The 26,721-nt window shown below is 33.4% G+C and overlaps 1 protein-coding gene across 3 annotated transcripts in view; it reads left to right on the top strand.

The window, feature by feature from the left end:
* Positions 1–23,067, top strand: part of LOC109634699 (glucosidase 2 subunit beta-like) — a 169,574-nt gene extending 146,507 nt beyond the window's left edge. For 2 of the 3 annotated variants that reach the window (XR_011239898.1, XR_011239894.1), the window contains exons 19-21: positions 4,511–4,720; positions 11,563–11,772; positions 17,060–18,069. The gene's annotated coding sequence lies outside the window, so the exon portion shown is untranslated. Of the gene's footprint in view, positions 1–4,510; positions 4,721–11,562; positions 11,773–17,059; positions 18,070–22,057 lie in introns of those variants that run through there. The other variant, XR_011239897.1, reaches the window with a different exon arrangement.
* Positions 23,068–26,721: the final 3,654 nt, after the last annotated feature.

Below are 26,721 nucleotides of genomic sequence, written 5' to 3'. Positions count from 1 at the left end.
TACTTTACTCTATTATTACTACTTTACTCTACTTTACTCTATTATTACTCTACTTTAATTTACTCTATTATTACTCTACTTTACTCTATTATTACTACTTTACTCTACTATTACTACTCTATTATTACTCTATTTTTACTCTATTATTACTCTACTTTACTCTATTATTACTACTCTATTATTACTACTTTACTCTACTTTACTCTATTATTACTCTACTTTACTCTATTATTACTACTTTACTCTACTTTACTCTATTATTACTCTACTTTACTCTATTATTACTACTTTACTCTACTTTACTCTATTATTACTCTACTTTAATTTACTCTATTATTACTCTACTTTACTCTATTATTACTACTTTACTCTACTATTACTACTCTATTATTACTCTATTTTTACTCTATTATTACTCTACTTTACTCTATTATTACTCTACTTTAATTTACTCTATTATTACTCTACTTTACTTTACTCTATTATTACTACTTTACTCTATTATTACTACTTTACTCTACTTTACTCTATTATTACTACTTTACTCTATTATTACTACTTTACTCTACTTTACTCTATTATTACTCTACTTTAATTTACTCTATTATTACTCTACTTTACTCTATTATTACTACTCTATTATTACTACTTTACTCTACTTTACTCTATTATTACTCTACTTTACTCTATTATTACTACTTTACTCTACTTTACTCTATTATTACTCTACTTTACTCTATTATTACTACTTTACTCTACTTTACTCTATTATTACTCTACTTTAATTTACTCTATTATTACTCTACTTTACTCTATTATTACTACTTTACTCTACTATTACTACTCTATTATTACTCTATTTTTACTCTATTATTACTCTACTTTACTCTATTATTACTCTACTTTAATTTACTCTATTATTACTCTACTTTACTTTACTCTATTATTACTCTACTTTACTCTATTATTACTACTTTACTCTACTTTACTCTATTATTACTCTACTTTAATTTACTCTATTATTACTCTACTTTACTCTATTATTACTACTTTACTCTACTATTACTACTCTATTATTACTCTATTTTTACTCTATTATTACTCTACTTTACTCTATTATTACTCTACTTTAATTTACTCTATTATTACTCTACTTTACTTTACTCTATTATTACTACTTTACTCTATTATTACTACTTTACTCTACTTTACTCTATTATTACTCTACTTTAATTTACTCTATTATTACTCTACTTTACTCTATTATTACTACTCTATTATTACTACTTTACTCTACTTTACTCTATTATTACTCTACTTTACTCTATTATTACTACTTTACTCTACTTTACTCTATTATTACTACTTTACTCTACTTTACTCTAATATTACTACTTTACTCTACTTTAATTTACTCTATTATTACTACTTTACTCTATTATTACTCTACTCTACTTTACTCTATTATTACTTTACTTTAATTTACTCTATTATTACTCTACTTTAATTTACTCTATTATTACTCTACTTTACTCTATTATTACTACTTTACTCTATTATTACTCTACTTTACTTTACTCTATTATTACTACTTTACTCTATTATTACTCTACTTTACTCTATTATTACTCTACTTTACTCTATTATTACTACTTTACTCTATTATTACTCTACTTTACTCTATTATTACTACTTTACTCTACTTTACTCTATTATTACTCTACTTTACTCTATTATTACTACTTTACTCTATTATTACTCTACTTTACTCTATTATTACTCTAATATTATTACTACTCTATTATTACTCTACTTTACTCTAATATTACTACTTTACTCTACTTTAATTTACTCTATTATTACTACTTTACTCTATTATTACTACTCTATTATTACTCTACTTTACTCTATTATTACTCTACTTTACTCTATTATTACTTTACTTTAATTTACTCTATTATTACTTTACTTTACTCTACTTTAATTTACTCTATTATTACTTTACTTTACTTTGTTTCAGAGACGACATAGTATCTTATGACTTTTTTATCATATTTTGGACCACATACTAACCTATGACTTTTTTACAGGGTTTCTGGACGACATACTAACCTATGACTTTATTTAGGGGTTTGTGGAAGACATACTAACCTATGTCTTTTTTGGACGACATGCTAACCTATGACTTTATTAAGGGGTTTCTGGACGACATACTAACCTATGACTTTATTTAGGGGTTTGTGGAAGACATACTAACCTATGACTTTTTTGTCATATTTTGGACGACATACTAACCTATGACTTTTTTATCATATTTTGGACGACATACTAACCTATGACTTTATTAAGAGTTTCTGGACGACATACTAACCTATGACTTTTTTATCATATTTTGGACGACATACTAACCTATGTCTTTTTTATCATATTTTGGACGACATACTAACCTATGACTTTTTTACAGGGTTTCTGGACGACATACTAACCTATGACTTTTTTATCATATTTTGGACCACATACTAACCTATGACTTTTTTATCATATTTTGGACGACATACTAACCTATGACTTTTTTATCACATTTTGGATGACATACTGACCTATGACTTTATTAAGAGTTTCTGGACGACATACTAACCTATGACTTTTTTAGAGGTTTCTGGACGACATACTAACCTATGACTTTTTTATCATATTTTGGACGACATACTAACCTATGACTTTTTTAGAGGTTTCTGGACGACATACTAACCTATGACTTTATTAAGAGTTTCTGGACGACATACTAACCTATGACTTTTTTAAATCATATTTTGGACGACATACTAACCTATGACTTTTTTATCATATGTTGGACGACATACTAACCTATGACTTTATTAAGGGGTTTTTGGACGACATACTAACCTATGACTTTATTAAGAGTTTCTGGACGACATACTAACCTTTGACTTTTTTACAGGGTTTCTGGACGACATACTAACCTATGACTTTTTTATCATATTTTGGACGACATACTAACCTATGACTTTTTCATCATATTTTGGACGACATACTAACCTGTGACTTTATTAAGAGTTTCTGGACAACATACTAACCTATGACTTTTTTATCATATTTTGGACGACATACTAACCTATGACTTTATTAAGGGGTTTCTGGACGACATACTAACCTATGACTTTTTTAGAGGTTTCTGGACGACATAGTAACCTATGACTTTTTTATCATATGTTGGACGACATACTAACCTATGACTTTTTTACAGGGTTTCTGGACGACATACTAACCTATGACTTTTTTATCATATTTTGGACGACATACTAACCTATGACTTTTTTATCATATTTTGGACGACATACTAACCTATGACTTTTTTAGAGGTTTCTGGACGACATACTAACCTATGACTTTATTAAGAGTTTCTGGACGACATACTAACCTATGACTTTTTTAAATCATATTTTGGACGACATACTAACCTATGACTTTTTTATCATATGTTGGACGACATACTAACCTATGACTTTATTAAGGGGTTTTTGGACGACATACTAACCTATGACTTTATTAAGAGTTTCTGGACGACATACTAACCTTTGACTTTTTTACAGGGTTTCTGGACGACATACTAACCTATGACTTTTTTATCATATTTTGGACGACATACTAACCTATGACTTTTTCATCATATTTTGGACGACATACTAACCTGTGACTTTATTAAGAGTTTCTGGACGACATACTAACCTATGACTTTTTTATCATATTTTGGACGACATACTAACCTATGACTTTATTAAGGGGTTTCTGGACGACATACTAACCTATGACTTTTTTAGAGGTTTCTGGACGACATAGTAACCTATGACTTTTTTATCATATGTTGGACGACATACTAACCTATGACTTTTTTACAGGGTTTCTGGACGACATACTAACCTATGACTTTTTTATCATATTTTGGACGACATACTAACCTATGACTTTTTTATCATATTCTGGACGACATACTAACCTATGACTTTTTTATCATATTTTGGACGACATACTAACCTATGACTTTTTTATCATATTTTGGACGACATACTAACCTATGACTTTTTTAAATCATATTTTGGACAACATACTAACCTATGACTTTTTTATCATATTTTGGACCACATACTAACCTATGACTTTATCAAGGGGTTTCTGGACGACATACTAACCTATGACTTTTTTATCATATTTTGGACCACATACTAACCTATGACTTTATTAAGGGGTTTCTGGACGACATACTAACCTATGACTTTTTTATCATATTTTGGACGACATACTAACCTATGACTTTTTTAGAGGTTTCTGGACGACATACTAACCTATGACTTTTTAATCATATTTAGGACCACATACTAACCTATGACTTTATCAAGGGGTTTCTGGACGACATACTAACCTATGACTTTTTTATCATATTCTGTACGACATACTAACCTATGACTTTTTTATCATATTTTGATTAAAGGGCTCATGCAAAAGAAGGATGGAAGGCACCTACCTCACCTGCGGAAGCTGGCTGCAGAGGCTTTAATGGAAAATCCACCCCCTTATTGCTGTAAGCCCTCGGAATCACTAGGTTGAAACAGCGGATGTGGGTTGAGGAGGCGGAGCAAGGGTGCTTCTGGATCTCGCTCAGAACAAACTACCCAAAGAGGGAAGGAGAAAGGATCTTAGGGTTAGTTGCAGGGGGCGATAGGGAGACTTCCCTTTTGCTGCATCACCACTTCTGAGTTGAGTTTAAAAGGGCAAAACATTTGTGATGGGCATGAGCATCTGACACTGCAGCTGATTCAATGGCACCATTGGAGTTGTGACAGGCAGTAATGCCCAGCAAGTGAACACATACCTGTGCTTCAACTGATGTGTTTTGACATTTTATGCCTTAATATACTAATACGTTTTTTAGTCTTACTATACTATAACATTTATATGCCAGGATGTTTTTGTGCCTAACTATACTATGACATTTTTATGCTTTATTATAATACTTTAGAGATGAACAGCTAATTTTATACAATGCACTATGACAAGGAAGGCATTCTATTCTATTACATGACATTTTAGGACATTTTTTATGATTTAGCAGACATGACATTTTCATATGAACTACTACACATACATTTATTGTACGGCCTCCTATACAATGACAATGCGGTAAGTTTCACACATAGGCAAGTAGAGCTGTAAAAGGTCACAGTTGTGAGGTAATGACATTGTAACTGTTGTCAAATGCTTGATAAGCGAACAGAATATATCAAACAAAGTGACAGCAGTACATGTCTTGTGTCTTGAGGAGTCATTGCATTTGTTTACTGACAAATAGTTACACTGCAGTTCTAACTCTTTGCTAAATTATTATTCTGTGTTTGGGGCATGGAAAGTGGAGGCTTTTTGGTAATGCACAGTTGCTGAGAAAAATTTGTACTGTGTGTTGTGATATCTATGACTAAAAATAAAGACAAATGATAAATGATACCATGATTCATTGTTTCAAAATGACTCCGAAGGAACGTGACTTTAACAACTCATCTGTGTAAAAATGTTTTCCATGATGTATATAATATTATTCTGACTCAAAAGCGCTGGACGACATACTAACCTATGACTTTTTTATCATATTTTGGACGACATACTAACCTATGACTTTTTTTTATCATATTTTGGACGACATAACCTATGACTTTATTAAGGGTTTCTAGACGACATACTAACCTATGACTTTATTAAGGGGTTTCTAGACGACATACTAACCTATGACTTTTTTATCATATTTTGGACGACATACTAACCTATGACTTTATTAAGAGTTTCTGGACAACATACTAACCTATGACTTTTTTAGGGGTTTCTGGACGACATACTAACCTATGACTTTTTTTTATCACATTTTGGACGACATACTAACCTATGACTTTATTATCATATTTTGGACGACATAACCTATGACTTTATTAAGGGTTTCTAGACGACATACTAACCTATGACTTTATTAAGGGGTTTCTAGACAACATACTAACCTATGACTTTTTTATGATATTTTGGACGACATACTAACCTATGACTTTATTAAGAGTTTCTGGACGACATACTAACCTATGACTTTTTTATCATATTTTGGACGACATACTAACCTATGACTTTTTTATCATATTTTGGACGACATACTAACCTATGACTTTATTAAGAGTTTCTGGACGACATACTAACCTATGACTTCCTTAGATGTTTCTGGACGACATACTAACCTATGACTTTTTTATCATATTTTGGACGACATACTAACCTATGACTTTTTCATCATATTCTGGACGACATACTAACCTATGACTTTATTAAGAGTTTCTGGACGACATACTAACCTATGACTTTTTTATCATATTTTGGACGACATACTAACCTATGACTTTTTTAGGGGTTTCTGGACGACATACTAACCTATGACTTTTTTATCATATTTTGGACGACATACTAACCTATGACTTTTTCATCATATTCTGGACGACATACTAACCTATGACTTTATTAAGAGTTTCTGGACGACATACTAACCTATGACTTTTTTATCATATTTTGGACAACATACTAACCTATGACTTTATTAAGAGTTTCTGGACGACATACTAACCTATGACTTTTTCATCATATTCTGGACGACATACTAACCTATGACTTTATTAAGGGTTTCTGGACGACATGACTTTTTTATCATATTTTGGATGACATACTAACCTATGACTTTTTTACAGGTTTCTGGACGACATACTAACCTATGACTTTTTTACAGGTTTCTGGACGACATACTAACCTATTACTTTTTTATCATATTCTGGACGACATACTAACCTATGACTTTTTTAGATGTTTCTGGACGACATACTAATCTATGACTTTCTTAGATGTTTCTGGATGACATACTAACCTATGACTTTTTTAGGGGTTTCTGGACGACATACTAACCTATGACTTTTTTATCATATTTTGGACGGCATACTAACCTATGACTTTTTTATCATATTCTGGACGACATACTAACCTATGACTTTTTTTTATCATATTTTGGACGGCATACTAACCTATGACTTTTTTATCATATTTTGGACGGCATACTAATCTATAACTTTTTTATCATATTTTGGACGACATACTAACCTATGACTTTTTTTTATCATATTTTGGACGACATACTAACCTATGACTTTATTAAGGGTTTCTGGACGACATATTAACCTATGACTTTTTTATCATATTTTGGACGACATACTAACCTATGACTTTATTAAGGGGTTTCTAGACGACATACTAACCTATGACTTTTTTAGGGGTTTCTGGACGACATACTAACCTATGACTTTTTTTTATCCTATTTTGGACGACATACTAACCTATGACTTTTTTATCATATTTTGGACGACATACTAATCTATGACTTTATTAAGGGGTTTCTGGACGACATACTAACCTATGACTTTTTTATCATATTTTGGACGACATACTAACCTATGACTTTATTAAGGGTTTCTGGACGACATACTAACCTATGACTTTCTTAGATGTTTCTGGACGACATACTAACCTATGACTTTTTTAGATGTTTCTGGACGACATACTAACCTATGACTTTTTTATCATATTTTGGACGACATACTAACCTATGACTTTTTTATCATATTTTGGACGACATACTAACCTATGACTTTATTAAGGGTTTCTGGACGACATACTAACCTATGACTTTATTAAGGGGTTTCTAGACGACATACTAACCTATGACTTTTTTATCATATTTTGGACGACATACTAACCTATGACTTTATTAAGGGTTTCTGGACGACATACTAACCTATGACTTTTTTATGATATTTTGGACGACATACTAACCTATGACTTTTTTATGATATTTTGGACGACATACTAACCTATGACTTTTTTATCATATTTTGGACGACATACTAACCTATGACTTTATTAAGGGGTTTCTGGACGACATACTAACCTATGACTTTTTTATCATATTTTGGACGACATACTAACCTATGACTTTTTTATCATATTTTGGACGACATACTAACCTATGACTTTTTTATCATATTTTGGACGACATACTAACCTATGACTTTATTAAGGGTTTCTGGACGACATACTAACCTATGACTTTATTAAGGGGTTTCTAGACGACATACTAACCTATGACTTTTTTATCATATTTTGGACGACATACTAACCTATGACTTTATTAAGGGTTTCTGGACGACATACTAACCTATGACTTTTTTATGATATTTTGGACGACATACTAACCTATGACTTTATTAAGAGTTTCTGGACGACATACTAACCTATGACTTTTTTAGAGGTTTCTGGACGACATACTAACCTATGACTTTATTAAGAGTTTCTGGACGACATACTAACCTATGACTTTATTAAGGGGTTTCTGGACGACACACTAACCTATGACTTTTTTAGATGTTTCTGGACGACATACTAACCTATGACTTTTTTAAATCATATTTTGGACGACATACTAACCTATGACTTTTTTATCATATTTTGGACGACATACTAACCTATGACTTTATTAAGGGGTTTCTGGACGACATACTAACCTATGACTTTTTTATCATATTTTGGACGACATACTAACCTATGACTTTTTTATCATATTTTGGACGACATACTAACCTATGACTTTATTAAGAGTTTCTGGACGACATACTAACCTTTGACTTTTTTACAGGGTTTCTGGACGACATACTAACCTATGACTTTTTTATCATATTTTGGACGACATACTAACCTATGACTTTTTTATCATATTTTGGACCACATACTAACCTATGACTTTATTAAGGGGTTTCTGGACGACATACTAACCTATGACTTTTTTATCATATTCTGGACGACATACTAACCTATGACTTTTTTATCATATTTTGGACGACATACTAACCTATGACTTTTTTATCATATTTTGGACGACATACTAACCTATGACTTTATTAAGAGTTTCTGGACGACATACTAACCTATGACTTTTTTAGAGGTTTCTGGACGACATACTAACCTATGACTTTCTTAGATGTTTCTGGACGACATACTAACCTATGACTTTTTTTATCATATTTTGGACGACATACTAACCTATGACTTTTTTATCATATTTTGGACGACATACTAACCTATGACTTTATTAAGGGGTTTCTGGACGACATACTAACCTATGACTTTTTTATCATATTTTGGACGACATACTAACCTATGACTTTTTTATCATATTTTGGATGACATACTAACCTATGACTTTTTTATCATATTTTGGACGACATACTAACCTATGACTTTATTAAGGGGTTTCTGGACGACATACTAACCTATGACTTTTTTATGATATTTTGGACGACATACTAACCTATGACTTTTTTATGATATTTTGGACGACATACTAACCTATGACTTTTTTAGGGGTTTCTGGACGACATACTAACCTATGACTTTTTTATCATATTTTGGACGACATACTAACCTATGACTTTATTAAGGGGTTTCTGGACGACATACTAACCTATGACTTTTTTATCATATTTTGGACGACATACTAACCTATGACTTTTTTATCATATTTTGGATGACATACTAACCTATGACTTTATTAAGAGTTTCTGGACGACATACTAACCTATGACTTTTTTATCATATTTTGGACGACATACTAACCTATGACTTTATTAAGAGTTTCTGGACGACATACTAACCTATGACTTTTTTAGAGGTTTCTGGACGACATACTAACCTATGACTTTATTAAGAGTTTCTGGACGACATACTAACCTATGACTTTTTTCAATCATATTTTGGACGACATACTAACATATGACTTTTTTATAATATTTTGGACCACATACTAACCTATGACTTTATTAAATCATATTTTGGACGACATACTAACCTATGACTTTTTTAAATCATATTTTGGACGACATACTAACCTATGACTTTTTTATCATATTTTGGACGACATACTAACCTATGACTTTATTAAGGGGTTTCTGGACGACATACTAACCTATGACTTTTTTATCATATTTTGGACGACATACTAACCTATGACTTTTTTAGATGTTTCTGGACGACATACTAACCTATGACTTTTTTAAATCATATTTTGGACGACATACTAACCTATGACTTTTTTAAATCATATTTTGGACGACATACTAACCTATGACTTTTTTATCATATTTTGGACGACATACTAACCTATGACTTTATTACGGGGTTTCTGGACGACATACTAACCTATGACTTTTTTATCATATTTTGGACGACATACTAACCTATGACTTTTTTATCATATTTTGGACGACATACTAACCTATGACTTTATTAAGAGTTTCTGGACGACATACTAACCTTTGACTTTTTTACAGGGTTTCTGGACGACATACTAACCTATGACTTTTTTATCATATTTTGGACGACATACTAACCTATGACTTTTTTATCATATTTTGGACCACATACTAACCTATGACTTTATTAAGGGGTTTCTGGACGACATACTAACCTATGACTTTTTTAAATCATATTTTGGACGACATACTAACCTATGACTTTTTTATCATATTTTGGACGACATACTAACCTATGACTTTTTTATCATATTTTGGACGACATACTAACCTATGACTTTATTAAGGGGTTTCTGGACGACATACTAACCTATGACTTTTTTATCATATTTTGGACGACATACTAACCTATGACTTTTTTATCATATTTTGGACGACATACTAACCTATGACTTTATTAAGGGGTTTCTGGACGACATACTAACCTGTGACTTTATTAAGAGTTTCTGGACGACATACTAACCTATGACTTTTTTAGATGTTTCTGGACGACATACTAACCTATGACTTTTTTAAATCATATTTTGGACAACATACTAACCTATGACTTTTTTATCATATTTTGGACCACATACTAACCTATGACTTTATCAAGGGGTTTCTGGACGACATACTAACCTATGACTTTTTTATCATATTTTGGACGACATACTAACCTATGACTTTTTTATCATATTTTGGACGACATACTAACCTATGACTTTTTTAGAGGTTTCTGGACGACATACTAACCTATGACTTTATTAAGGGGTTTCTGGACGACATACTAACCTATGACTTTTTTATCATATTTTGGACGACATACTAACCTATGACTTTTTTATCATATTTTGGACGACATACTAACCTATGACTTTTTTAGAGGTTTCTGGACGACATACTAACCTATGACTTTATCAAGGGGTTTCTGGACGACATACTAACCTATGACTTTTTTATCATATTTTGGACCACATACTAACCTATGACTTCATTAAGGGGTTTCTGGACGACATACTAACCTATGACTTTTTTATCATATTTTGTACGACATACTAACCTATGACTTTTTTATCATATTTTGGACAACATACTAACCTATGACTTTTTTATCATATTTTGATTAAAGGGCTCATGCAAAAGAAGGATGGAAGGCACCTACCTCACCTGCGGAAGCTGGCTGCAGAGGCTTTAATGGAAAATCCACCCCCTTATTGCTGTAAGCCCTCGGAATCACTAGGTTGAAACAGCGGATGTGGGTTGAGGAGGCGGAGCAAGGGTGCTTCTGGATCTCGCTCAGAACAAACTACCCAAAGAGGGAAGGAGAAAGGATCTTAGGGTTAGTTGCAGGGGGCGATAGGGAGACTTCCCTTTTGCTGCATCACCACTTCTGAGTTGAGTTTAAAAGGGCAAAACATTTGTGATGGGCATGAGCATCTGACACTGCAGCTGATTCAATGGCACCATTGGAGTTGTGACAGGCAGTAATGCCCAGCAAGTGAACACATACCTGTGCTTCAACTGATGTGTTTTGACATTTTATGCCTTAATATACTAATACGTTTTTTAGTCTTACTATACTATAACATTTATATGCCAGGATGTTTTTGTGCCTAACTATACTATGACATTTTTATGCTTTATTATAATACTTTAGAGATGAACAGCTAATTTTATACAATGCACTATGACAAGGAAGGCATTCTATTCTATTACATGACATTTTAGGACATTTTTTATGATTTAGCAGACATGACATTTTCATATGAACTACTACACATACATTTATTGTACGGCCTCCTATACAATGACAATGCGGTAAGTTTCACACATAGGCAAGTAGAGCTGTAAAAGGTCACAGTTGTGAGGTAATGACATTGTAACTGTTGTCAAATGCTTGATAAGCGAACAGAATATATCAAACAAAGTGACAGCAGTACATGTCTTGTGTCTTGAGGAGTCATTGCATTTGTTTACTGACAAATAGTTACACTGCAGTTCTAACTCTTTGCTAAATTATTATTCTGTGTTTGGGGCATGGAAAGTGGAGGCTTTTTGGTAATGCACAGTTGCTGAGAAAAATTTGTACTGTGTGTTGTGATATCTATGACTGAAAATAAAGATAAATGATAAATGATACCATGATTCATTGTTTCAAAATGACTCCGAAGGAACGTGACTTTAACAACTCATCTGTGTAAAAATGTTTTCCATGATGTATATAATATTATTCTGACTCAAAAGCGCTGGACGACATACTAACCTATGACTTTTTTATCATATTTTGGACGACATACTAACCTATGACTTTATTAAGGGTTTCTAGACGACATACTAACCTATGACTTTATTAAGGGGTTTCTAGACGACATACTAACCTATGACTTTATTAAGGGGTTTCTAGACGACATACTAACCTATGACTTTATTAAGGGGTTTCTAGACGACATACTAACCTATGACTTTTTTATCATATTTTGGACGACATACTAACCTATGACTTTTTTATGATATTTTGGACGACATACTAACCTATGACTTTATTAAGAGTTTCTGGACGACATACTAACCTATGACTTTTTTATCATATTTTGGACGACATACTAACCTATGACTTTTTTATCATATTTTGGACGACATACTAACCTATGACTTTATTAAGAGTTTCTGGACGACATACTAACCTATGACTTCCTTAGATGTTTCTGGACGACATACTAACCTATGACTTTTTTATCATATTCTGGACAACATACTAACCTATGACTTTATTAAGAGTTTCTGGACGACATACTAACCTATGACTTTATTAAGAGTTTCTGGACGACATACTAACCTATGACTTTTTTATCATATTTTGGACAACATACTAACCTATGACTTTATTAAGAGTTTCTGGACGACATACTAACCTATGACTTTTTTATCATATTTTGGACGACATACTAACCTATGACTTTATTAAGAGTTTCTGGACGACATACTAACCTATGACTTTTTTACAGGTTTCTGGACGACATACTAACCTATGACTTTTTTATCATATTCTGGACGACATACTAACCTATGACTTTCTTAGATGTTTCTGGATGACATACTAACCTATGACTTTTTTAGGGGTTTCTGGACGACATACTAACCTATGACTTTTTTATGATATTTTGGAGGACATACTAACCTATGACTTTATTAAGGGGTTTCTGGACGACATACTAACCTATGACTTTTTTAGAGGTTTCTGGACGACATACTAACCTATGACTTTTTTATCATATTTTGGACGGCATACTAACCTATGACTTTTTTATCATATTCTGGACGACATACTAACCTATGACTTTTTTATCATATTCTGGACGACATACTAACCTATGACTTTTTTTTATCATATTTTGGACGGCATACTAACCTATGACTTTTTTATCATATTTTGGACGGCATACTAATCTATGACTTTTTTATCATATTTTGGACGACATACTAACCTATGACTTTTTTTTATCATATTTTGGACGACATACTAACCTATGACTTTATTAAGGGTTTCTGGACGACATATTAACCTATGACTTTTTTATCATATTTTGGACGACATACTAACCTATGACTTTATTAAGGGGTTTCTGGACGACATACTAACCTATGACTTTATTAAGGGGTTTCTAGACGACATACTAACCTATGACTTTTTTATCATATTTTGGACGACATACTAACCTATGACTTTTTTAGGGGTTTCTGGACGACATACTAACCTATGACTTTTTTATCATATTTTGAACCACATACAAACCTATGACTTTATTAAGGGGTTTCTGGACGACATACTAACCTATGACTTTTTTATCCTATTTTGGACGACATACTAACCTATGACTTTTTATCATATTTTGGACGACATACTAACCTATGACTTTTTTATCATATTTTGGACGACATACTAACCTATGACTTTTTTATCATATTTTGGACGACATACTAACCTATGACTTTTTTATCATATTTTGGACGACATACTAACCTATGACTTTATTAAGGGTTTCTGGACGACATACTAGCCTATGACTTTATTAAGGGGTTTCTAGACGACATAGGACGACATACTAACCTATGACTTTTTTATCATATTTTGGACGACATACTAACCTATGACTTTATTAAGGGTTTCTGGACGACATACTAACCTATGACTTTTTTATCATATTTTGGACGACATACTAACCTATGACTTTATTAAGAGTTTCTGGACGACATACTAACCTATGACTTTTTCATCATATTCTGGACGACATACTAACCTATGACTTTATTAAGGGGTTTGTGGACGACATACTAACCTATGACTTTTTTACAGGTTTCTGGACGACATACTAACCTATGACTTTATTAAGAGTTTCTGGACGACATACTAACCTATGACTTTTTCATCATATTCTGGACGACATACTAACCTATGACTTTTTTAGGGGTTTCTGGACGACATACTAACCTATGACTTTCTTAGATGTTTCTGGACGACATACTAACCTATGACTTTTTTTATCATATTTTGGACGACATACTAACCTATGACTTTATTGAGGGGTTTCTGGACGACATACTAACCTATGACTTTTTTAGAGGTTTCTGGACGACATACTAACCTATGACTTTTTTATCATATTCTGGACGACATACTAACCTATGACTTATTTTTATCATATTTTGGACGACATACTAACCTATGACTTTTTTATCATATTTTGGACGACATACCTATGACTTTTTTAGGTGTTTCTGAACGACATACTAACCTATGACTTTTTTAGATGTTTCTGGACGACATACTAATCTATGACTTTTTTATCATATTTTGGACGACATACTAACCTATGACTTTTTTAGGGGTTTCTGGACGACATACTAACCTATGACTTTTTTATCACATTTTGGACGACATACTAACCTATGACTTTTTTAGATGTTTCTGGACGACATACTAACCTATGACTTTTTTAGATGTTTCTGGACGACATAGTAACCTATGACTTTTTTTTTATCATATTTTGGATGACATACTAATCTATGACTTTTTTATCATATTTTGGACGACATACTAACCTATGACTTTTTTAGGGGTTTCTGGACGACATACTAACCTATGACTTTTTTATCATATTTTGGACGACATACTAACCTGTGACTTTATTAAGGGTTTCTGGACGACATACTAACCTATGACTTTATTAAGGGGTTTCTAGACGACATAGGACGACATACTAACCTATGACTTTTTTATCATATTTTGGACGACATACTAACCTATGACTTTATTAAGGGTTTCTGGACGACATACTAACCTATGACTTTTTTATCATATTTTGGACGACATACTAACCTATGACTTTTTTAGATGTTTCTGGACGACATACTAACCTATGACTTTTTTAGATGTTTCTGGACGACATACTAATCTATGACTTTTTTATCATATTTTGGACGACATACTAACCTATGACTTTTTTAGGGGTTTCTGGACGACATACTAACCTATGACTTTTTTATCACATTTTGGACGACATACTAACCTATGACTTTTTTTTATCATATTTTGGACGACATACTAACCTATGACTTTATTAAGGGTTTCTGGATGACATACTAATCTATGACTTTTTTATCATATTTTGGACGACATACTAACCTATGACTTTTTTATCCTATTTTGGACGACATACTAACCTATGACTTTTTATCATATTTTGGACGACATACTAATCTATGACTTTATTAAGGGGTTTCTGGACGACATACCAACCTATGACTTTTTTATCATATTTTGGACCACATACTAACCTATGACTTTTTTATGATATTTTGGACGACATACTAACCTATGACTTTTTTAGAGGTTTCTGGACGACATACTCACCTATGACTTTTTTATCATATTTTGGACGACATACTAACCTATGACTTTTTTAGAGGTTTCTGGACGACATACTAACCTATGACTTTTTTATCATATTTTGGACGACATACTAACCTATGACTTTTTTATCATATTTTGGACGACATACTAACCTATGACTTTCTTACCATATTTTGGACGATATAATAACCTATGACTTTCTTAGATGTTTCTGGACGACATACTAACCTATGACTTTTTTAGATGTTTCTGGACGACATACTAATCTATGACTTTTTTAGGTGTTTCTGGACGACATACTAACCTATGACTTTTTTAGGGGTTTCTGGACGACATACTAACCTATGACTTTTTTAGGTGATTAACTTACATGTCAGCTCTCTGTTGCCCAGAACCCCATATTGCAGCACATCCTGTCAGATTGCACGGTGGTCTTTACCCAGGACTGGTATGGCATGTCCAGGCTCTGCGTCAACTGGTAGATATGGAGACACAGATTTTAACACGATTATCCTCCAACACCACAATGGCAGATCCCCTTTATCATTAAAGGAGCTGAAATAGAGTGTGCTCACACCTGGTGCAAATGGAAAATGAGAGGTGATGTGGACCAACAGTTTCCATGCAAGATAATGAAAACATTCCATAAGCCAGACATCGTCCAGGGGTCCACTGCTGCCAGGACAGTGCCTTTGAGGAAAAAAAAAGAGTAAAGGGCTCATGCAAAAGAAGGATGGAAGGCACCTACCTCACCTGCGGAAGCTGGCTGCAGAGGCTTTAATGGAAAATCCACCCCCTTATTGCTGTAAGCCCTCGGAATCACTAGGTTGAAACAGCGGATGTGGGTTGAGGAGGCGGAGCAAGGGTGCTTCTGGATCTCGCTCAGAACAAACTACCCAAAGAGGGAAGGAGAAAGGATCTTAGGGTTAGTTGCAGGGGGCGATAGGGAGACTTCCCTTTTGCTGCATCACCACTTCTGAGTTGAGTTTAAAAGGGCAAAACATTTGTGATGGGCATGAGCATCTGACACTGCAGCTGATTCAATGGCACCATTGGAGTTGTGACAGGCAGTAATGCCCAGCAAGTGAACACATACCTGTGCTTCAACTGATGTGTTTTGACATTTTATGCCTTAATATACTAATACGTTTTTTAGTCTTACTATACTATAACATTTATATGCCAGGATGTTTTTGTGCCTAACTATACTATGACATTTTTATGCTTTATTATAATACTTTAGAGATGAACAGCTAATTTTATACAATGCACTATGACAAGGAAGGCATTCTATTCTATTACATGACATTTTAGGACATTTTTTATGATTTAGCAGACATGACATTTTCATATGAACTACTACACATACATTTATTGTACGGCCTCCTATACAATGACAATGCGGTAAGTTTCACACATAGGCAAGTAGAGCTGTAAAAGGTCACAGTTGTGAGGTAATGACATTGTAACTGTTGTCAAATGCTTGATAAGCGAACAGAATATATCAAACAAAGTGACAGCAGTACATGTCTTGTGTCTTGAGGAGTCATTGCATTTGTTTACTGACAAATAGTTACACTGCAGTTCTAACTCTTTGCTAAATTATTATTCTGTGTTTGGGGCATGGAAAGTGGAGGCTTTTTGGTAATGCACAGTTGCTGAGAAAAATTTGTACTGTGTGTTGTGATATCTATGACTGAAAATAAAGATAAATGATAAATGATACCATGATTCATTGTTTCAAAATGACTCCGAAGGAACGTGACTTTAACAACTCATCTGTGTAAAAATGTTTTCCATGATGTATATAATATTATTCTGACTCAAAAGCGCTGGACGACATACTAACCTATGACTTTTTTATCATATTTTGGACGACATACTAACCTATGACTTTATTAAGGGTTTCTAGACGACATACTAACCTATGACTTTATTAAGGGGTTTCTAGACGACATACTAACCTATGACTTTATTAAGGGGTTTCTAGACGACATACTAACCTATGACTTTATTAAGGGGTTTCTAGACGACATACTAACCTATGACTTTTTTATCATATTTTGGACGACATACTAACCTATGACTTTTTTATGATATTTTGGACGACATACTAACCTATGACTTTATTAAGAGTTTCTGGACGACATACTAACCTATGACTTTTTTATCATATTTTGGACGACATACTAACCTATGACTTTTTTATCATATTTTGGACGACATACTAACCTATGACTTTATTAAGAGTTTCTGGACGACATACTAACCTATGACTTCCTTAGATGTTTCTGGACGACATACTAACCTATGACTTTTTTATCATATTCTGGACAACATACTAACCTATGACTTTATTAAGAGTTTCTGGACGACATACTAACCTATGACTTTATTAAGAGTTTCTGGACGACATACTAACCTATGACTTTTTTATCATATTTTGGACAACATACTAACCTATGACTTTATTAAGAGTTTCTGGACGACATACTAACCTATGACTTTTTTATCATATTTTGGACGACATACTAACCTATGACTTTATTAAGAGTTTCTGGACGACATACTAACCTATGACTTTTTTACAGGTTTCTGGACGACATACTAACCTATGACTTTTTTATCATATTCTGGACGACATACTAACCTATGACTTTCTTAGATGTTTCTGGACGACATACTAACCTATGACTTTATTAAGGGGTTTCTGGACGACATACTAACCTATGACTTTATTAAGGGGTTTCTAGACGACATACTAACCTATGACTTTTTTATCATATTTTGGACGACATACTAACCTATGACTTTTTTAGGGGTTTCTGGACGACATACTAACCTATGACTTTTTTATCATATTTTGAACCACATACAAACCTATGACTTTATTAAGGGGTTTCTGGACGACATACTAACCTATGACTTTTTTATCCTATTTTGGACGACATACTAACCTATGACTTTTTATCATATTTTGGACGACATACTAACCTATGACTTTTTTATCATATTTTGGACGACATACTAACCTATGACTTTTTTATCATATTTTGGACGACATACTAACCTATGACTTTTTTATCATATTTTGGACGACATACTAACCTATGACTTTATTAAGGGTTTCTGGACGACATACTAGCCTATGACTTTATTAAGGGGTTTCTAGACGACATAGGACGACATACTAACCTATGACTTTTTTATCATATTTTGGACGACATACTAACCTATGACTTTATTAAGGGTTTCTGGACGACATACTAACCTATGACTTTTTTATCATATTTTGGACGACATACTAACCTATGACTTTATTAAGAGTTTCTGGACGACATACTAACCTATGACTTTTTCATCATATTCTGGACGACATACTAACCTATGACTTTATTAAGGGGTTTGTGGACGACATACTAACCTATGACTTTTTTACAGGTTTCTGGACGACATACTAACCTATGACTTTATTAAGAGTTTCTGGACGACATACTAACCTATGACTTTTTCATCATATTCTGGACGACATACTAACCTATGACTTTTTTAGGGGTTTCTGGACGACATACTAACCTATGACTTTCTTAGATGTTTCTGGACGACATACTAACCTATGACTTTTTTTATCATATTTTGGACGACATACTAACCTATGACTTTATTGAGGGGTTTCTGGACGACATACTAACCTATGACTTTTTTAGAGGTTTCTGGACGACATACTAACCTATGACTTTTTTATCATATTCTGGACGACATACTAACCTATGACTTATTTTTATCATATTTTGGACGACATACTAACCTATGACTTTTTTATCATATTTTGGACGACATACCTATGACTTTTTTAGGTGTTTCTGAACGACATACTAACCTATGACTTTTTTAGATGTTTCTGGACGACATACTAATCTATGACTTTTTTATCATATTTTGGACGACATACTAACCTATGACTTTTTTAGGGGTTTCTGGACGACATACTAACCTATGACTTTTTTATCACATTTTGGACGACATACTAACCTATGACTTTTTTAGATGTTTCTGGACGACATACTAACCTATGACTTTTTTAGATGTTTCTGGACGACATAGTAACCTATGACTTTTTTTTTATCATATTTTGGATGACATACTAATCTATGACTTTTTTATCATATTTTGGACGACATACTAACCTATGACTTTTTTAGGGGTTTCTGGACGACATACTAACCTATGACTTTTTTATCATATTTTGGACGACATACTAACCTGTGACTTTATTAAGGGTTTCTGGACGACATACTAACCTATGACTTTATTAAGGGGTTTCTAGACGACATAGGACGACATACTAACCTATGACTTTTTTATCATATTTTGGACGACATACTAACCTATGACTTTATTAAGGGTTTCTGGACGACATACTAACCTATGACTTTTTTATCATATTTTGGACGACATACTAACCTATGACTTTTTTAGATGTTTCTGGACGACATACTAACCTATGACTTTTTTAGATGTTTCTGGACGACATACTAATCTATGACTTTTTTATCATATTTTGGACGACATACTAACCTATGACTTTTTTAGGGGTTTCTGGACGACATACTAACCTATGACTTTTTTATCACATTTTGGACGACATACTAACCTATGACTTTTTTTTATCATATTTTGGACGACATACTAACCTATGACTTTATTAAGGGTTTCTGGATGACATACTAATCTATGACTTTTTTATCATATTTTGGACGACATACTAACCTATGACTTTTTTATCCTATTTTGGACGACATACTAACCTATGACTTTTTATCATATTTTGGACGACATACTAATCTATGACTTTATTAAGGGGTTTCTGGACGACATACCAACCTATGACTTTTTTATCATATTTTGGACCACATACTAACCTATGACTTTTTTATGATATTTTGGACGACATACTAACCTATGACTTTTTTAGAGGTTTCTGGACGACATACTCACCTATGACTTTTTTATCATATTTTGGACGACATACTAACCTATGACTTTTTTAGAGGTTTCTGGACGACATACTAACCTATGACTTTTTTATCATATTTTGGACGACATACTAACCTATGACTTTTTTATCATATTTTGGACGACATACTAACCTATGACTTTCTTACCATATTTTGGACGATATAATAACCTATGACTTTCTTAGATGTTTCTGGACGACATACTAACCTATGACTTTTTTAGATGTTTCTGGACGACATACTAATCTATGACTTTTTTAGGTGTTTCTGGACGACATACTAACCTATGACTTTTTTAGGGGTTTCTGGGCGACATACTAACCTATGACTTTTTTAGGTGATTAACTTACATGTCAGCTCTCTGTTGCCCAGAACCCCATATTGCAGCACATCCTGTCAGATTGCACGGTGGTCTTTACCCAGGACTGGTATGGCATGTCCAGGCTCTGCGTCAACTGGTAGATATGGAGACACAGATTTTAACACGATTATCCTCCAACACCACAATGGCAGATCCCCTTTATCATTAAAGGAGCTGAAATAGAGTGTGCTCACACCTGGTGCAAATGGAAAATGAGAGGTGATGTGGACCAACAGTTTCCATGCAAGATAATGAAAACATTCCATAAGCCAGACATCGTCCAGGGGTCCACTGCTGCCAGGACAGTGCCTTTGAGGAAAAAAAAAGAGTAAAGGGCTCATGCAAAAGAAGGATGGAAGGCACCTACCTCACCTGCGGAAGCTGGCTGCAGAGGCTTTAATGGAAAATCCACCCCCTTATTGCTGTAAGCCCTCGGAATCACTAGGTTGAAACAGCGGATGTGGGTTGAGGAGGCGGAGCAAGGGTGCTTCTGGATCTCGCTCAGAACAAACTACCCAAAGAGGGAAGGAGAAAGGATCTTAGGGTTAGTTGCAGGGGGCGATAGGGAGACTTCCCTTTTGCTGCATCACCACTTCTGAGTTGAGTTTAAAAGGGCAAAACATTTGTGATGGGCATGAGCATCTGACACTGCAGCTGATTCAATGGCACCATTGGAGTTGTGACAGGCAGTAATGCCCAGCAAGTGAACACATACCTGTGCTTCAACTGATGTGTTTTGACATTTTATGCCTTAATATACTAATACGTTTTTTAGTCTTACTATACTATAACATTTATATGCCAGGATGTTTTTGTGCCTAACTATACTATGACATTTTTATGCTTTATTATAATACTTTAGAGATGAACAGCTAATTTTATACAATGCACTATGACAAGGAAGGCATTCTATTCTATTACATGACATTTTAGGACATTTTTTATGATTTAGCAGACATGACATTTTCATATGAACTACTACACATACATTTATTGTACGGCCTCCTATACAATGACAATGCGGTAAGTTTCACACATAGGCAAGTAGAGCTGTAAAAGGTCACAGTTGTGAGGTAATGACATTGTAACTGTTGTCAAATGCTTGATAAGCGAACAGAATATATCAAACAAAGTGACAGCAGTACATGTCTTGTGTCTTGAGGAGTCATTGCATTTGTTTACTGACAAATAGTTACACTGCAGTTCTAACTCTTTGCTAAATTATTATTCTGTGTTTGGGGCATGGAAAGTGGAGGCTTTTTGGTAATGCACAGTTGCTGAGAAAAATTTGTACTGTGTGTTGTGATATCTATGACTGAAAATAAAGATAAATGATAAATGATACCATGATTCATTGTTTCAAAATGACTCCGAAGGAACGTGACTTTAACAACTCATCTGTGTAAAAATGTTTTCCATGATGTATATAATATTATTCTGACTCAAAAGCGCTGGACGACATACTAACCTATGACTTTTTTATCATATTTTGGACGACATACTAACCTATGACTTTATTAAGGGTTTCTAGACGACATACTAACCTATGACTTTATTAAGGGGTTTCTAGACGACATACTAACCTATGACTTTATTAAGGGGTTTCTAGACGACATACTAACCTATGACTTTATTAAGGGGTTTCTAGACGACATACTAACCTATGACTTTTTTATCATATTTTGGACGACATACTAACCTATGACTTTTTTATGATATTTTGGACGACATACTAACCTATGACTTTATTAAGAGTTTCTGGACGACATACTAACCTATGACTTTTTTATCATATTTTGGACGACATACTAACCTATGACTTTTTTATCATATTTTGGACGACATACTAACCTATGACTTTATTAAGAGTTTCTGGACGACATACTAACCTATGACTTCCTTAGATGTTTCTGGACGACATACTAACCTATGACTTTTTTATCATATTCTGGACAACATACTAACCTATGACTTTATTAAGAGTTTCTGGACGACATACTAACCTATGACTTTATTAAGAGTTTCTGGACGACATACTAACCTATGACTTTTTTATCATATTTTGGACAACATACTAACCTATGACTTTATTAAGAGTTTCTGGACGACATACTAACCTATGACTTTTTTATCATATTTTGGACGACATACTAACCTATGACTTTATTAAGAGTTTCTGGACGACATACTAACCTATGACTTTTTTACAGGTTTCTGGACGACATACTAACCTATGACTTTTTTATCATATTCTGGACGACATACTAACCTATGACTTTCTTAGATGTTTCTGGATGACATACTAACCTATGACTTTTTTAGGGGTTTCTGGACGACATACTAACCTATGACTTTTTTATGATATTTTGGAGGACATACTAACCTATGACTTTATTAAGGGGTTTCTGGACGACATACTAACCTATGACTTTTTTAGAGGTTTCTGGACGACATACTAACCTATGACTTTTTTATCATATTTTGGACGGCATACTAACCTATGACTTTTTTATCATATTCTGGACGACATACTAACCTATGACTTTTTTATCATATTCTGGACGACATACTAACCTATGACTTTTTTTTATCATATTTTGGACGGCATACTAACCTATGACTTTTTTATCATATTTTGGACGGCATACTAATCTATGACTTTTTTATCATATTTTGGACGACATACTAACCTATGACTTTTTTTTATCATATTTTGGACGACATACTAACCTATGACTTTATTAAGGGTTTCTGGACGACATATTAACCTATGACTTTTTTATCATATTTTGGACGACATACTAACCTATGACTTTATTAAGGGGTTTCTGGACGACATACTAACCTATGACTTTATTAAGGGGTTTCTAGACGACATACTAACCTATGACTTTTTTATCATATTTTGGACGACATACTAACCTATGACTTTTTTAGGGGTTTCTGGACGACATACTAACCTATGACTTTTTTATCATATTTTGAACCACATACAAACCTATGACTTTATTAAGGGGTTTCTGGACGACATACTAACCTATGACTTTTTTATCCTATTTTGGACGACATACTAACCTATGACTTTTTATCATATTTTGGACGACATACTAACCTATGACTTTTTTATCATATTTTGGACGACATACTAACCTATGACTTTTTTATCATATTTTGGACGACATACTAACCTATGACTTTTTTATCATATTTTGGACGACATACTAACCTATGACTTTATTAAGGGTTTCTGGACGACATACTAGCCTATGACTTTATTAAGGGGTTTCTAGACGACATAGGACGACATACTAACCTATGACTTTTTTATCATATTTTGGACGACATACTAACCTATGACTTTATTAAGGGTTTCTGGACGACATACTAACCTATGACTTTTTTATCATATTTTGGACGACATACTAACCTATGACTTTATTAAGAGTTTCTGGACGACATACTAACCTATGACTTTTTCATCATATTCTGGACGACATACTAACCTATGACTTTATTAAGGGGTTTGTGGACGACATACTAACCTATGACTTTTTTACAGGTTTCTGGACGACATACTAACCTATGACTTTATTAAGAGTTTCTGGACGACATACTAACCTATGACTTTTTCATCATATTCTGGACGACATACTAACCTATGACTTTTTTAGGGGTTTCTGGACGACATACTAACCTATGACTTTCTTAGATGTTTCTGGACGACATACTAACCTATGACTTTTTTTATCATATTTTGGACGACATACTAACCTATGACTTTATTGAGGGGTTTCTGGACGACATACTAACCTATGACTTTTTTAGAGGTTTCTGGACGACATACTAACCTATGACTTTTTTATCATATTCTGGACGACATACTAACCTATGACTTATTTTTATCATATTTTGGACGACATACTAACCTATGACTTTTTTATCATATTTTGGACGACATACCTATGACTTTTTTAGGTGTTTCTGAACGACATACTAACCTATGACTTTTTTAGATGTTTCTGGACGACATACTAATCTATGACTTTTTTATCATATTTTGGACGACATACTAACCTATGACTTTTTTAGGGGTTTCTGGACGACATACTAACCTATGACTTTTTTATCACATTTTGGACGACATACTAACCTATGACTTTTTTAGATGTTTCTGGACGACATACTAACCTATGACTTTTTTAGATGTTTCTGGACGACATACTAACCTATGACTTTTTTAGATGTTTCTGGACGACATACTAATCTATGACTTTTTTATCATATTTTGGACGACATACTAACCTATGACTTTTTTAGGGGTTTCTGGACGACATACTAACCTATGACTTTTTTATCATATTTTGGACGACATACTAACCTGTGACTTTATTAAGGGTTTCTGGACGACATACTAACCTATGACTTTATTAAGGGGTTTCTAGACGACATAGGACGACATACTAACCTATGACTTTTTTATCATATTTTGGACGACATACTAACCTATGACTTTATTAAGGGTTTCTGGACGACATACTAACCTATGACTTTTTTATCATATTTTGGACGACATACTAACCTATGACTTTTTTAGATGTTTCTGGACGACATACTAACCTATGACTTTTTTAGATGTTTCTGGACGACATACTAATCTATGACTTTTTTATCATATTTTGGACGACATACTAACCTATGACTTTTTTAGGGGTTTCTGGACGACATACTAACCTATGACTTTTTTATCACATTTTGGACGACATACTAACCTATGACTTTTTTTTATCATATTTTGGACGACATACTAACCTATGACTTTATTAAGGGTTTCTGGATGACATACTAATCTATGACTTTTTTATCATATTTTGGACGACATACTAACCTATGACTTTTTTATCCTATTTTGGACGACATACTAACCTATGACTTTTTATCATATTTTGGACGACATACTAATCTATGACTTTATTAAGGGGTTTCTGGACGACATACCAA

The sequence above is a fragment of the Paralichthys olivaceus genome, chromosome 22 (assembly GCF_024713975.1).
Source record: "Paralichthys olivaceus isolate ysfri-2021 chromosome 22, ASM2471397v2, whole genome shotgun sequence".
In the NCBI taxonomy this organism is placed as follows: domain Eukaryota; kingdom Metazoa; phylum Chordata; class Actinopteri; order Pleuronectiformes; family Paralichthyidae; genus Paralichthys; species Paralichthys olivaceus.
Note: the sequence above shows the minus strand (reverse complement) of the source record. Positions and strands in the feature narration are given on the sequence as shown.